Genomic DNA, 18,691 nt, shown 5'->3' with positions numbered 1-18,691 from the left:
TATTCCAACTTAACTAGTTAATATTTTTTTTCAAATTCTTGCCGGAGATTCGAACTCGGAACCTCCAGCATGTGAATCGGGAACGCTTACTCTTGGGCTAATCCCGCCACAATAATGGATTTATTTTTACACATGGCGTGTATATTCGTAAATACACAAAGTTCTGTTATTTCTTCATGGCGAGTATATTCAACAATCAAACTAGTCAAAACGATCGGAGTTAATTTGAACGAATTATTTCATAACGTAATAAAAAAAGTAAATGAAATTTTAACCTATACTTTTAGGAAACCCTGACGAATTCGGGGCAAAAGATCTAAATCCGGGATAAATATTGATTTTACAAAAACCCGAAACAAGATGGAAATCCGGGACTGTCCCGGCCAAACCGGGATGGTCACTTTAATAAAATGTGTGAAAAATAATAGTGTAAACGAGTATAAGAGTCTCTTTTGTTTACGCAGGTTGTCAGGTTATATTGTAACCTTTGTAGGTCTGTGTGAAATACTGATTCTATTGAAATTTTATTACTAACAATGATTATAAATTTATTACTTATTTATTCATGATACAAGTTAATATGCGTTATTTAGTTTTGGAAGTAAAAGGAATAAGTCCGATCTAATTCTCCACTACCTCCTTTCAAAAAGTAGCAACTACAAAACACTTTGCTACAAAAAACTCAATGTCATGAGGATCGCTATCTCCATTACCAATATAACAATAATATGAAAATACGTCCGAACAAACAGTAATTTAATCACATTTGAAAACTTAGTATGTAATAAAGAAATAATAAAGTCAGATCGCAAATCAACAAAACCATGTTAATGCAGTATTAATTATACCTCAGCATTTCCAGACATGTGCGTAAATAATTAATTTCTTAATTCCTCAAAGTATAGTCCCGCTTTCGCCCGTTTGAATCCGTAACTCCGGGCGCGTAATAAATGGCTTCGGAACAGAGGCACGAGTTCTGAAAGAAACTCGCACCACATTGCACCACCAAGCGCGCCACCTCGCACCGTTTACGTCGCGAACGGGTTCTCGCTTCATTGGCGATATTTCACTTGGCGCCGCAATCATTTTTTGACAGTAATCCGATCAGTTTGTTTCGTGTCTATTCTCTTTCATAATAATTCCACCTCCCGCGCTATGAGCATGACCCTTCTATAGACGTTCTATATAATCTTGAGAGCGTATACTCGATAACCGTGGCTAGTCATGGAGAAGATCGTTCGGGCGTCTCTGACGTTTTTGCCTTTAGACATCACAAATTCAGACACATCACAATACATCTTTTATGGATTACGGCGCCGCTAAAAAATACTTTCAATATACGTCTACGTTAGTTAATACCCTTTTATATCACAATTAAAAGCTTACCAAATTCGCATTAATGATGTGAAACTTTTGAGGTGATCGTACTGCATTACACAAAGCTGATGAAGTAAAATTATGTGAAACAATTTTAATTATAAGCTTGCGGAGTATGGCATCGCGCTTTAAGGCGTATCGCTGCAACTTTCCGTGTTACAAACAAATGTTGAATAAAACTAAAAATAAATGAAAACTTTGTTTTTATTTAAATGAAATTGAAATAAATTAAATTAAATCTATGATTACAATCCAAACACGGAAGCCACAAAATAGTCTATTTACGTAATAATTATATACATATATTGCAATAATTAAAATGAATTATTTGCATCCTTATATTACTATATAAAAAATATCTTAGGCTGCTTAAAAAGAAATGACAAGTGTCCTCTGTATAGTGTTAGTATATACATTGAACTATAATAACAATTCTAATTATTATTTTGTTTAATAATTACAAAACGCGTTGCTAGTTATATGTAGATTACGCGGTCATCATAAGTGCTTCTTGTTAGATTTTGTGAATAGGTTGTAAACAATAAATTAGTATATAAAAGTTAGACAAAAGTTAGACAGTCAGTCAAACTTGGCGTCAGACTCGGAGTCAGGCATAAAGTTAGTCAGACATAGTACTCAGTAAAATGTAGTCTTTGCTGATATGATAACCAACGGTTATCAACAAATATTGATTGTAAAAGTAGTGAATAATAAAAGTATCATTCAAAAAAATAGGCGTGTTTTCAAATTACTATCAAATCGTCCTAAAGGCCTTCCACACTACCAGTGGACTCTGGAGAGTCCACATCACAAATATAATATTTCAATAACTATTCAACTATTTACCGCTCGGGTCCAGCCTACCATTACAATTCGTGGTTGTACTGGTGATCCAGAACATACATCCGAAGACATTACGAACTAGCCCAGGACAGTTTGATATATAATAATGAATTTAATGTGATAGGATAAAAGATACGTACTTTTAGTGTCATGCTCTCGAATTGCATCTGTCACATACAACAGTCCACAACCAATTCTGCTTGAATGCAATATTTCACCTAACATAAAAACTGTAACTTCGTAATATTTACATGCATACACCTTAACCAGGATGACGTTATCTCTAGAAATCAAATTTCTTTAGTTTGTTATTTCTACTACCTTTTACCGCTTGTGTTTGATTCATATAAAAATTAAATTCAACTAATGATGCATGACATCGTGACTCAAGGCAAATTTCTGGAACTTTTTGTACCAGAATTAAATATTCGAGAAAAAAATTATTAATCAATAAATATTAATCAAAAACTAATAACAATTGTTTTCAATATTTCGAAAAATAATTATAGTTACTATATATTTTATCGTTCACATAATATACATTAACAATGTAAAATACACTTAGGGTAGAAAAACATGTACATAATTTTATATTGTATCATATCCCACATAATGCAATTAAAAATTGAAAACTGTAAACAATATATATATATATATATATATATATATATATATATATATATATATATACAGTGACATATTATTGGACAAAACAGAAAGAATGTGTACATTATTAGCAGATGCCGAATGAACCCATCTGAGGATATATGAATTTCTTAGAATAACTCATATGAAATATATACATTTATAAACTGAATAACTTTTAAATGTGGAATTTATATTTATAGTATAAAACTTTAAATATAAAAAAATGTTGGTACGGTCCCAAAAAAATTGTAACAAAATTAGTACGTATTTTTAAAATCTTTATAAAATACCTGATACTTTGATTTTTGGCCGTCAAAAATAATTTTTTTACAAAACGGCTGGACGTATGAAAAATAGATAGTAGCCGATTCTCAGGCCTATTGAATACGAGTATAAAATTTGGTAAAATCGGTGGAGCCATTTCGGAGGAGTATGTGAACGAACATTGTGATACGGAATTGAATCCACATATATATATATATATATATATATATATATATATATATATATATATATTACTACGTAGTTGTGACTTGGAAATATTGTTAAGAGGAATTCGTGGGTCTTGTATTTAACAACAAACAGTTGCCGAAGTGCTTGAAGTTCGGAAGCGCTTCGAAACTAGTTTTCTGATTTACAGCGCTTAAGAGTGTCCAACCCAGAATGTATTCTCTCCTATGGATATGCCTCCCCTCGGGTCAATGAATTTTTCTTTGTTTTCTCGTTGTGCCCGTTTTGCTTCTTTCTTAATTTCTTTATTGTTTCATTCTTTTTGAGAACGAACGTTTCCGCTGCTAAGAATGCTAATGAGTGTCTCGCTGTTTCGCAATTTAAGGCAGGGCACAAGTTTGCCGTTCTCATTTCATCACGCTTATTTTCCGCCCGTTGGCGGAAGTAATTGTCTGCATCTCCTTGACTTATTGCCGAACTCTTTGTGATAATTTATGCACGTCTTGTTCATTTTTACTAATTTATAAATATAGAGTTTGCAAGTGATTAAGTATCGACGACGGTGAGTTATCGATGGCACATTACTAGAATTGAAATTAAGAATTGAGGGGCGTTGTAGCAAATTATCTACTAACGTGTGAACTTTGTTGAATTTGAAAACTTATTCGATTGTTATGCAAAGTTTTAGTAAATTAGTCAGGAACTTTTGTATGATTAAAGAATAATAGAAATTAATGAATAAATAAATAAATAAATAAATATGTAGGGAGAAGTCCCCGAGTGCCGGACATCTAAGGTTATTCATAAATAAATTGAAAAATATTTTACGAAATGATTATTATATTATGACTAATGTTAGATAACAAAGTTAGAAGTCAAACTAAATTAACAAAAACGCAACCTTTGCTAAAAATAATTAATACTCTCTATCAAAATTTGGTAACAAGAAATATGATTTTACAAAGTGGCACCTAGTACCAGACATTTCAAAATAACCAGTATTGAACATACAGGTAGCCATCTTCACACTCTGGAGTGTCTGCACATGTGTGTTTGACGAATATTCTTAGATATTGCAAAAAAAATCTCTATATCCACCCTTTTGGCTGGGCCACACCGATGCTCTCAGCTGGAGCATCCATTATAAGATTTTCATTCTTTGACTAGGAAATACAAAAAATGGGGGTATGTTGTGACCGTTAGAATCTAAGTTTAGTATAACTACCAGTTACTTCCTAATTATAAAAATAATAATTTTTCCTGTTTATCTAAAATTTGTCATTTGCCTCAGGGACAAACAGATCCAATGTCTGATTTTTTTATTTCCAAAAGATTTTACGAATTAACGGATACATTATTTAACCAAAGCCAAATTCAAATTACGTGGGTACATGTTTTACAAAAATTAAACTATATATAGCCTGGGTCTGGTAGGTACTTCGTCATGAATATTTGATTGTCATGAGCAGTGTTGGAAAAATTATTAATTTAATTCATCTCTTGTAAAATTAATTTTTAATTTACAATTTTTTTTATTGTTCAAACCTTGACCAGTGTAAAATTTCATTTGGTTCTTTTTATCCCATCCGCATGTAAGCTTTTATAGAGGTTATATAAAAAAACGTTTAATTTAACATAAAAATAGTATATATTATAAAACAAATATACTATACGTAAAAATGATATTCAGGTATCATAAACTAAACAACACTTCAACTCAAAACCAAATAAATCAAAACTAGAATACTCCATTAAAATTTTGACAATTTCGTTAATGATATTAATGCCAACAGATTTAAAGCGATGGCCTGTTACACACATTTTTTGCCTGCTACTTTAAATTAATATTGTTAAAAAAATACCATACTTGTTCTCGAGATAAGGGTGGTGGAAAATTTCACCCGCTGATCTGCAAGCACTCCTCCGTCATATATACTATGTTTAAAATTGCTTCAATCCCGCTTCGAAGAGTTTGATGTCAAGCAGTAGTGAGGTTGGTTTTACTTGAAAATATAGGATAGCAATATAAGTGAAAATGGCCCTCATCCGAGATCGCTGGACCAATAGAATATTTGCTTCATTACATAAATTACAATAATAAAATACAGAGATATGACAATAGTTTGGGTTGCCATCTGCACAACTAACTTACTACTACGAAAAATTGTATAATATTTCTTTATTAACCCTTTCCACTCGGATGCCGCTGTTCCGGCGACAAAATACATATTATTTTTACTATGCGCGAGTGGAAAGGGCTAAATAATATTTATATTAGTTTAAATTCAATAGTTTTCAAATAGGGACTCTGAAGAAAATTTGAAGCTGAAACGACTGATATAGAGCCATGTAAACCACGTTAGTTTTGAATCGTAGCATTCCAGCAGTCGCACAACCTAATGAGACGTGTTGTTCATTAGCCTCTCTATATTCACAAACTAGCACTTGACTATCTAATAACAATTAAATCATAGACACCCGAACCAGTGGGTCCCGCGCATCTTTGACATTCCATTCGGCTATGCCGCATGCAATGCCCGTCGAATAATCCAATCTCACTAAATTAGACCGCAGAGGTTCATAGGAGTGGCGTCGCATCGCAGCCGGTGGGATGATGCGTTTATGCATTTCGCTAACGGCAACTAGTACGCGAACGTGCGACGGGCGACGGGCGACGGGCAACCGTCACGGAACAGGATCCAGTTGTTTCTACCCAACCTAACTGTAGTTACACTTCTAAAGTTCTATTCATGGTTTCAAACAAAATGGAACCCTTTGTTCGTCTTATTCTGTACCTCAGTTCCGCTTTTCTACTTCAGAATTTTATATCAACAAACTTTTAGAATCATAATATGCTCATAATGTGTGAAGCGATTGACCTGGAGTTGTCATTATAAATTCAGGATAAACAAAATGTTGATATCTACTTCTTGAACTACCCAGAATGACTAACACGTGTAATAAATAGTACCTGCGATTGATGAATACACTCATGGAATAGTGGCACAATTTTGTGAATTGATGAGTACAGGTAACTCCCGCATAACACGGTAGTTATGTTTCAAAAAAGTAGGGCATTATGCCAATCCGCGTTATATCTGACAAAAAATTAGTACAAAAATGGTTTACGTTCCAAGAAAAAAACATGTTACTTATCATGATTTTATAATAAATATTGTTATATTTATTAATATTTTAAAGACGTAATATAAATTACATCAATTATATAACTTTTTCCGTCAAAATTAAATGGTAAGTGCTACCCAACAGATTCTTTTCTTGCAAGATATCCTCATCCTCTGAGCAACTTTGAGTACTACCTCCACATCCGTGCATTATTTTTTTCAAAAACAATTGTATTCGCGATTACTTGCTTTTAGCGAAAAGATATTTATATATTTACCTCATGCAAAGTTATCTTTATTAAAATTGTGTGCTCATTTTATTCAAAGGATCTTTGTTTAAGACTAATTGACTAATTGTTCGGATAAGCCTAAAATTATTTTTCTATAGAACTTACGCGCTCGAATAATAAGTATCAAATTAGTTATCTCTTGCATTATATTAGTTTCGTCACATTTATTGGAATATTGTACTGCGATTTTAATAATTTTAGATTAAATGAAGTTTGATTTTCATAGATTTTGCAATATGTTTTATTTTATTAGGATTTTGTATCAATTCTTAAACCGTGTTAGAGGGAATCCGTGTTATGGAAGTACCCTGTTATACGGGGGTTACCTGGATATTTATTATGCTATTTGAATTAAAATTTTTGCAAAACAAATAGATTCTGAAATGTTTAATAGTTTAGAATTTTCTCAGACTATAACTGTATAAATTAGGTAGTTGCAATTAGTATTTTGCCTTAAAGCAAGTTGGGCTCAAAGATCCGCGGGTAAAATGGTCCACCACCGACATTTCAAAAACAAGTAAAGATAAGAAATGTTTAACAACAATATTTGAAAGTAGAGAGTAAAACATGCATAACCAGCCACCACCTTGATTCTCACATCGTTGCTGCTGTTGGGAGATAAGCGGCAATGTTTGAAAATCCATAATAAAAGTATTTGTTTAGTTTACGAGACCTTAATATAATTTTTATTTATAGGTTATTTAATTGTTTTATAAGATTAATTGCTAATTTCAAGTTAGATTCAACCATTTTATATATAACCTCTGCAGAAACTTACACATGAGTGGGCTAAAAAGGACCAACTGAACCTTTACCCTGGCAAAGGTGTAGGTAAACAATAAACAATAGCAAATAAAAAAATCAAGTTAATAAAAACCAATCTTACGAGAGATAAATTAAGTAGTTGTTCAAAATCCGCTGATGAATATTTCTGACAAAATACCAGATCAAGGTTATATACAGTTATTTCTGTATAGAATGTACCCATAACATTTATATTTTGCATTGGTTGAATAATATAGCTAATATATCTTAAAATCTCTTCAAAATTAATAATAAGACATTAGATCTGTTTGATATCTGGCTGTTCGATTTTATTCCGCCTATGGGGTAAAAAGAACCAGGTGACAATTTTTTGAACAAAAAACATTTCTACAACAATGAATTACTGAAATAGTTACATAGTTGTTTGCTTGATATGTGTTATTTGTTATAATATAATTGGTTTGGTTTTCCCAATATAATTTCTCAAACTCAAATTTCAACTAAAATTTATTCTATTTAGTTTATATATTAAATATGCAGTATTTATCGAAGTTGGATGAGTTTTTAAACCAATCGGCAATAAAGTGAGGGGTTACCAAAATATTCGTCAAAATAATATTAAAATTGTAGTGCAAATTTGCAGAAAATGATAATTTCAGAATAAATAAGAAGACTTAAGTACACATTTATATTTATGAAATTTATGCAAAATAAATATAATTTAAAGTGATTGCTATAATGGTTGAATTGAGACTGCCAATTAATTGCTTATCCTTGCTCCTCTGTGGCGGAAACAGCGTTGCCAAAGGGGTACCACTGTGTTACCAATCCTTTGGTTTTACCACATGTTGTGCTATGTACTAGCTGATTCCAAGAAATGGCATAACAAAATATTTAAATGCAACACCTTAAAATAATAATGTCTATATGTAATTTAACAATTTAGAACTCGCGCTCTTATGGTTAGTGACATGATCTGTATTGTCTAGATTGTTTTTCATGTTTGTTAAATTTATGTATTAATGATATTTAAAATTCCCTTTCTATTTGACTCTGCCTCGTTCTGCCAACTATTAAAAAACATCGTTCAATGAAATAAACTAGTGATTACAAAGAAATTCAGAAGGAATTTCATTATTGATTGATTGAAAATTTTCTAAACGCGAGCAAGCGGAGAAATATTTATTCATCGTAATGATATATAAATATTATAGTAAGATATACAAGAGTTTTATTTTATTATTCACGTTCTCGGTGAAATATTCGAAAGCATTTGTGGTATCTCCAGTTTATGACGAGCGGCTATTTTATGTACATATTTACGCGCAACATAGCGGCACTACGCGCAATATCCAAGCCGTCAGATTAAAACTGTGATTAAACTCATAATAAAACTCGATGTCACGATCATTTTATGAAACATTAAATATCAGTTATTAAATGAACACTTAAACGGGAATTTCATAATGTAGATAATATGACAAAATCGATTTTATTTTGCTTCTGTTTAAATTGAATATGCCCGGTAATTGACAGGTTTTAACTGATAAACGGAATAGCTTCTGATCATTAATAGCGAAAATTGTGCTACCGTAATATTATGATTCAGCTTCTAATGGATTAATAATAAATTATTTCAAATGGTTTCAGTGGGCGGCGTGTAAATAATATAGTTCATCACTTGCAATGTTAGATTTATGAGAAAATGCATTGCTTTGCTCGTTAATTAAGATTTCATTTAAATTTATGTATGTTGTAGTACCATTATTTACTTATAAGCTGAAATCAATTATAATGGTAACTTCTAGTAATCTAGTTCAAATCTGAATGAGTAAACAAGAAAATGCATAAATAAATATGAATAATAAATATATGTTTGAATAGAAAATAGACTATAAGTATGATAATATATCAATCATTAGGTAGATTTATAAATAAGTGAATGAATAATAAATAGTTTAACAAATAGACGAATAAAGGACATAAGTTGGTAAAAATAAATTTAACACAAGTAAAGAAAGAAATAAAAGAATAGATATGTAAAATTAAATACCAAAATAAATTTATAAACATACAATATTCTATAAAAAAATCTGGAAAATATTTTCAACAATTTCTTCAGAGCTAATGAAAACATTTTGGAATATCGTATAACAACCATAACTAATTATTCTTAAAGTTAACTTTTAATTTTTAAAGTAAGTATATATAATTTACTTAATAAGAATTGAGATTTAGCTAATTAGATAAAATATTCAAATGTTTATTTTGAAAGTAACATTTTTGCTTTCACTAAAAATGTTAAAATAATCGATTTTCAATTGCCTTTCACACATACTTATAATATCTGTAATTGTATAAATTAATTTGTTTAACACATTTCATTTAATTTATTCTATGTTCTGAAAATGTATTCTATTAGAGTGTGGTGGTCAACTGTAATCAGTAGCTTCCTGTGAAACACCAAACAACGTACATAAGTTCGGTACAGATTCTGATTAGAATCTACGCTTATCGTAGGCGTTTAATATTGTAATGTTATTTCAGACTACATAATCTACATAAGAGTCCCCCGCGTAGCACGTGATCGAAATCAAGCTACGAAACGTGTCCGTCTGTATACATTGAATGCAAAATAAATACTACGGTTATAAATTTAGCAAAAGGGCGATGTGAATCAATTCTTTTCAATAATATAGAGAAAAAAAATTGTATTGTAGATAATTTAGTAAATTAAAAAATCATATCCCATATTAAATAATTACAACATAAACTCTGATAATAAATAGTCAATATATGTGTGACATAAAAATTAGTGTTATTGAAGGCATTTTGACAAGTGATTTTTTCTTGGATACACTTTTAACTAAATTATCTAATAAAGTTACCGTGGTCCATGTACAATTTTTTTAAATAGGGAATCTATTTATACAAAGATTTTTTTTCCTAAATTTGTACACAAAGAGCTGTTTGGTTTTTGTTTATTTTTATGAAATATTTTCTATGATAATAAAACAAAACTTTGTATCTATTAGTTTAATTAAATATTTGAGAACTATTCCAATACATAAATGAAAAACTCACAAAATAAATTAAACAGCAATTGTTACGTTTTTATACTAATGTGTAAGTTTCGGGACGAATAAAGACTTTTACATTTTTAGTGCTACAGATAAGATTTAGTAATGATATATTATTATTATACAGATAAATTTAGTAATAATATATTATTTAGTAATGATTTATTATTAGTAGCTCTAATAAAAGTTACTGCAGTCAATAACATATTCCAATGTTTTTAGAAACAACGTGGCTCTAAAGAGATAATTTAGAGAAATGTTGCTATGATCAGTCCTCGGTCATGAACTATTTTTTTTTATTGGCCTCGCTTACTCGAGCATTTAGCCACCTACAACATATTAAATTAAATTAAAAATTGTTAAACGTAAAAATTAATAAAAATCATTTCCTCGGGTGGGTGTGCTTACTAAACATGATTTGGGTAAGAAATTTTAATGCTCGCATCAAAGTTTCAACAATTAAACAATTTTATAATACATAGGTAAGACAATGAGAGATCATTATAACTTTATGTATGAAAACGAGTATTTTTTATAATTTTCTTTTTTTAGTAAAATGAAGGTCAACTATGATGCATATACTTTTACTTTGTAACGTTATTCGTATACTCAATCAATCTGTTATTTTTAGTTTATATAATTAATAATATAACAAATAGAGCATTACATAACATTAATAGAAAGTTTTTGCCACCAAAGTTTTTAATCGTGAATGTTTAAATTTAAAAATGTAGGAAACATTTTTTTTTTTAAATATATGTAACAGAAATGATGAAAAATAAGACTCATATTATTAAATTGTAATATAATGTAAAAGGCATTACTTTGAGGTTGCAATGCTCTAATAGTGCAGACTTCTAGACAAAAATAAACATTTGTTTTACCAAATAACTTTTCATAACTATCACCATTTTCATATCTATAACTTGTAACTTTTTTATTGTTTGATTAATAATGTTTGATATGTCTTTTAAAATTTTTAAACTGTATCATTATTAGCAATAGAGAAAATTGATATTTCATGGAAATAACCAAAAACCGACCAGCACTCTTTGTGTTCAAAATTTAAATAAAATATATAGATTGTCACAATCGCAGAAATAATCTAAAAAAAAATTATGAGATGTGTTTACAAGTTTAAAATTTCCCTTTTGGAAAGAAATTAAACACGTTAATTAATAATTTTAGATGGATTATTCTAGCTTTATAAGACAATTTTGTTCCAAATGTATCTAAAAAAATTACTTTTTGCTAAAATTCCTGCAATAACACTAATTTTCATATCACACATATATGACTATTTTAAAAATTTTGAACATTATGATTATTAGCAGTAGAGAAAATTGATATTTTATTGAAATAACCAAAAACCGAACAGCACTCTTTTTATACAAAATAAAAAAAAATTTGGATTGTCACAATCGCAGAAATAATCTACGATATTCCCTATTCAAAAAAAGAGATGTTTTTACAAGTTTAAAATTTTCTTTTTGGAAAGAATTTTAACACGTTAATCGCCAGATAATACCAGAGAAAATTTTAGATAAGTCATTCTAGCTTTGTAAGACAATTTAGTTACAAATGTATCCAAAAAAAAAAAACTTTTTGCCAAAATTCCTGCAATAACACTAATTTTCATGTCACACATATATGACTAACGTGGCCCTATAATGTAACAACATACCATTATATAACTATGTTCATTTTATTTCTATTATCAGATACAATTGTCTGACATGGTTCATGTAGAACTTTTTAGCGTCAGACACATATAACTGACATGGCACTGGCACTGACAGGGAACTGGCATAGAACATGACGTTAACGTGTTAATAAATTTTTTTGATCATTATATGAATAAAAAAAATATGATACATCATGAATTAAAAAAATAATATTTGATAAATATTTATATAAATATCAAAAATCCTGATCTATAATAATTAATAATAATACATGATTTGTTTTTGTTATGTTTAATTTCGTACTAATATTTATGGTTAACTATATCATTAAAATCTTGATATTTTCTTTCCTTACAAGTTATATAAGTGTAGTTTTGCAAAATAACCACTATGACAATTTATATTAGTATAAAAAATTATATTGGATTTGTTTTTAACTATCATTTGAATTAAGTATCACAACAATGATACTAAAGTCACAGTATGCAAAGAAGGGATTATATATGTACTTATTCTATGCACTTATATAATACTAAAATTATGTATTAATTTTGCAATTTGCGAGTGGAAAGAGTTACCTGCGCATGTTCTTCACGAATGTTTTGAATCCTAATTTTAGCAAAAAAAAAAAGAGTCAGACTAATTTAACTCTGCATACATGCAATTTTTATACTAGAAATACAACATTTTTCTAAGTAATATAATATATGTATTTATTATACTAAAATTACGTATTAATTTTGCAATTTGCGAGTGAAAAAGGTTAAAACCTTTAACCAGTTCCTTACAAATGTTTTGAATTATAATTTTAGCAAAAAAAAGTCAGAGCAGTTTAACTCCAAATATATGCAATTTTTATATTAGAAATACAACATTTTTCTAATGCAATAGTAAAGTAATATATATTTTACAGTAACATTTTTTTATTTTAATTATATATCATTGCTTCAAACTTATAAAGTTAGATAGTTTAGTGACGACGGAGTATGTTTTGCTTTTTGACTTCGGATTTTGTTCAAATGTATTATTTATACTTATTAGAATGTGTAAGAAATTTAAAATATATATATAAAAAAGTCCCAAGTTCAAATCCGCGTTTCGAAAAATTCGGGTAAGGCGGGGCACAAAAACCCATTTTGATATGACAAATTATATTGTAAAAACTAATTCAATTATATCACAACAAATAACACATATCAAACAAACAACTATCTGACTACGTTCAGTAAAACTCTCAGCTAAAATTTATGTTTTTTTTTGCTGCTGCTTTTCAAAAATTTGTATTCCACAGACACAGATAAAATATACGGGATATTATAGGAGGGGACCAACAGATCCAATGTTTTATTTTAATTTTAAATGGATTTTTTGAAATCATAGCTACATTATTCAACCAATGCAAAATATAAATTTCATGGGTAAATTTTTTTAGAGATAACACTGTATATAACCTTGATCTGGTATTTCGTCAGAAAGAATCATGACCAGAGTTGGAATAACTATTTACATACATTTCTTATCTCTTGTAAAAGTGCTTTTTTTAACTTAATGTACTTCATCATTTACTATGTTTGAACGTTTTCATCTTTGCAGAGGTAAAAGCTCAGATAGTTCTTATTACCCCACTTACATGTGAGCTTTTATAGAAGTTATATAAAAAACTATTGAATCTAACTTAAAATTAACAATACATCTTATAAAACATTTATATAACGTAAACTTAAAAAATATATTAAGGTATCGTAAACTAAAGGACAGTGCTTACAATCAAGAAAAACTAACAAAAGAAAATACTACTTTTGCTATATATTTTCAAACATTGCCGTTTATCTCGTAAAAGCGACGTCATAAGAAACAAGGTGGTTCAATATACATTTTTTTCCTGTACTTTCAAATATTGTTGTTGAACAATTCTTAACTTTACTCGATGGAGATATCGATGATAAACCTTTTTACACGTGGACTTTTAAGCCCCACTCTACCCTATATATATAGTATCACTATGTTATGGCAAATGAAATATCAGAATAACCAAGCGCAAAACAATTTAAGAGCGTAAACTATTCATTTATTTATTTATCATTAAGCTCACTGAGTAGCTACAGGAGGACTTAGAAATATAATTTTAATAATACATATTATAATAATTCAAATACATTAATATATGATATAACATAATAATAATGAACAAATAATAATAATAAACAAATATAATGACTTTTTTTAATACATTTTTCATCTGTAATTGTAATTTAATTTATTAATCTAACTTCACTAATCCGGTTTCATGCTTTTGTAAAAATCATATATAATTATAATGAATGTTTTAAAATAATAAACTACATACGAATGTGAGCTCGTACAGCTTATACCGTTTGTACCGGAGCTTAGCTCGCTAAGCTCGACTCCCACTTGAGTGTCGTTTATTGTTTTTACCAAGATTTATATATCGCATTATATTGTATGAAGCCCCCTCAGATTTATTTGGCACACTAACTCTTTCTTTAACCTGCCTTGCCGTACAATTAATGAATTTGAAGAGAAGGCACATTCACAGGAATGCGAACAAAAGAGATACAAGCGCGGACTGGGTTACAGCCGCACGGCCTTACTGCGAGCTTTAGACAAGCGTGGGAGTATATTAGTCTCTGGTAATCGTATGTTCGCGCAGAAGATTAGAGCTAGACCAAAACACGAATAACAATATATGTTTCGGGAATTCTGAAACAATTCTGGAACCCTCAAATTTCGCTGAAATCCATTTCGTGCTAACCGGAAAACAAGTTGATTCTGTTCTTGATCGGTATCTAGTTGGTGACACTTCTGCACGTATTTGAACTAGATATAATCCCAATGGGGGTTGCAAACATAAATAGATATATTGTCAAATTTCAATAAGCAGTTTGGAATGTATTTAAATGTCTTTGTTTATATTTTAGCTGGTAAATGAATTTTAATGCAAGTCGAGCATATCATTTGAAAGAAATCAAGCTTTATTAATATTAAGAAAGAAATAACAAAATGATTCAAAAATTATAAGGCAGAATAAATATGTTTTAAATTACTCATAATATCAAATGAATAGCAGTTGCAAGAAATTGAAATTACACTTTGTCGAAAGAAATAACAAAATGATTCAAAAATTATAAGGCAGAATAAATATGTTTTAAATTACTCATAATATCAAATGAATAGCAGTTGCAAGAAATTGAAATTACACTTTTGATATAATAATCAATTGCTAAGTATAAAACAGTAATAAATCTAATAACTTCCGAGATAAAAAAAATATATAATTGACAAGCTCATAAAAAACACCGTTTTATTTTAGAAAACGTGTTAAATTTGTTTAAATGTAAAATATTATTTGTCAATATACATTTTAAAATTATAATTGCATAGATCCACAAAAGTAAAGTTTTTACTGCTGAAAACGAACCTAAAGTTAAAATCGGGAGTCAATTTAATAATTTTTCATCTCGATAATTAAAATCTTATAGTTACTATCGTTTTCCGGCTCTTTTTACCTCTAATGACTGTGAATGAGTATTCACCTAAATGATCAATTAAGTTTGTTTTTATAGATTACAGCAGTAATTTGCAATTACAGCCGACATTCAATTGCAAATATGATTGCAGATTACCCAAGGAGCAATGGAGAGTAAATATGTTTGCAAATTACTGTTGAATTATTATAAAAAAAACTCAATAGATCATTTAAGTAAACCTCAACTGTTATTTAAAGAAAAAAGGGCCAGGAATCGACAGAAATTATAAGATTTTGAATATGATGCAGAAGAATTACTAAATCGAAGATTTTGTCGTATTTTGTCTTTTTGGAGGTAAAAACTATATTGGAAAACATGTGTCGTACACTCAACACAATCAACTTTTTTGTCAAGTCTTATAATTTTTGATAAAAAGCCATAAATAGTCATGTTAAATAAATAAACACTAAACTGCAACTGCTATTCATTCTATATTATGAGATTCTGATATAGATATAATCCTAAACTATTTATACATGTAAGTTGATATATATGTATGTATATATAAATCTTGGTTAGAAAACATTTTAAACCATACTTTTATGGGAGCACACTTCTGTTTATATTATAAATATATATTATTTAAAATTCATTTTAAATTTTATTAAGCTTTGCCAATAAATTTTTAAATTTTGTAACTCGTCAACATGGAACTAAGTATTTGCCATTGTTAGCGATTTTTTTTCGTATAATTTAGATCCAAATTTTGTGCAACTAATATTTTGTTAACCGACAATGAAATAAAAGTAAGAAAATAATTGAATTCATTAAAATTAATCTTCATTTGTTTAATATAACAAATTGTATTTGTTAATTTAGAAAACCCAATAAAATTATTCATGTATTACGAGCTAAAAATAACTATTGTTTTTAATTAACAATCACGTCATTCATTTTTAATCATATTTCTCATCGTATTTATCAAATAAACCAACTAAGTAAATTTTATTCGCAATTTGACAATTAATTTGATGGGGCTGTTATAATTAATATGCAATAAAACACTTGGCATGTAAAATGATAATAGTTAAAATAAAAATATAAAATTTAATTTTGATGTAAAAATATACTACTAATAGCAATAATAAATTTTATGAAACTAGTATGAAATAATTTATTGACATTATCTGAAATAATTATTATCGTATATTTAGCTTGAATATATTTGAATCGGAACTATGTTATTTTTAAAAGATATTGAGTTTAAAACAGGAGAGTATGCTAAAAAAAACACGAACACGGTCTGTGTTTACTCTGTTGCCAGTTCAAACGAAATTAATGTTGCCCTTTTTGAAATATATTAAGTAACAAATTATTTGCATGCCAGTAGCCGGTAGCTCGAGTTATATTTATACAAATCCAATTTTGCTTCTATGTTAAAGTTTTTCTATAAAAACAGTGACACACGGATAAATATATTGCTATGTGTTATTTACTGAAAGAACTAACAATTTGAATTTTATGAAACATCGTCTATTTCCTGGTTTAGATAGAAATCTAGAGATCTTCAGAAAATTAAAATTCATAGCATAACCAAAAATCCAAATTAATTTAATTACAGAAAATAATGAAACATTTTATAAAAAATGTATTTTCTGTATCATGCTTCACTCCAAGTGTTGCATATTTATATATTATATATAGGTTTAAATAAAATAAAATAAATTAATTAATAAATATGTCAATATGTAATAAGGTGTCAATAAGGCTGATCCATAAATTTTGTTGTCGTTTCACATAGTATTTTTAACTGGAAGCGTAATTTTAGCTTAAATTTTTGATAGAAAATATATGTCACTATTTCAATTGGATGTTGATGTATATTTTCTTGTTTATATTGATCAGATGTTACATCAATAAAAGCTATACAAATATTTATAAGTTTATTTGATATCAATTCCGGTAACACTTAAACCTTCATTCTTAAAGACAGTGAAAAAGCAGCAACGATGTAACTCAGTAGGTATTATGAAATAAATTCAAACTAATTTGTAAAATTTTTTAATGACTGTGATTCTTGTTTATTTCTGTAGTTTGTTATTGTAAATCGTAAACACAAGATATGATTATAGTTCATATCCTCATTAGTATGCAATAGTATTTTTTCATTCAGTATCAAACTTTCACGGAGTAAAAACTAAGATATGTTAACCACAACATATAGATGTTTAATAAACTTATAAAAAAAATTATGCAACATTCATTGTACCAGATCCAAAAAAATCCGATTTTCCTTGCGTCCCGGATTATTTTAGAAGCAATATTTTTAAAGAATTCAGATTTGTATCGGATTGTCCTAGTTATCGAATGATGAAATTATCACAATAATGCATAAATTATCTGAAAATAATATAGGGTAGAGCAGGATTTAAAGGTCTACCAGTCTACCACCAATATTTCAAAAACAAGGAAACCTAAAAATGTTTAACAAAAATCCTTGAAAGTAGCTTAAAAAAGACGTATAATCATCCCTGATTCTTAAGACTGCTTTCAGGAGATAAATGGCAATGTTTGAAAATCTATGATAAAAGTAGTTTCTTTTGTTATTAGTTTTTTGGTTGAGAACACTGTTGTTCTCATGATTTTTTAGTTAAGTTAGATTGAACAGTTTTTTTATATAACCTCTACAAAAGTTTACACGTGGGTGGGGTAGAGAAAGTAGATGAAAACAAAAAAAATAGTAAATAAAAAAGTAAATTAAGTTAACAAAAGCAATATTACAAGATCTGCTGAAGAATATTTCTGTCGAAATACCAGATCAAAATTATATATAGTTTCTCTGTAGAAAATGTACTCATAAAATTTATATTTTGCATTGGTTGAATAATGTAGCTAATATATCGTAAAATTCTTCAAAAATAAGACATTAGACCTGCTTGC

This window comes from Ctenocephalides felis, unplaced genomic scaffold, assembly GCF_003426905.1.
Source record: "Ctenocephalides felis isolate EL2017-DRISC unplaced genomic scaffold, ASM342690v1 CF-g0.4_SCAFFOLD_01886, whole genome shotgun sequence".
In the NCBI taxonomy this organism is placed as follows: domain Eukaryota; kingdom Metazoa; phylum Arthropoda; class Insecta; order Siphonaptera; family Pulicidae; genus Ctenocephalides; species Ctenocephalides felis.
Note: the sequence above shows the minus strand (reverse complement) of the source record.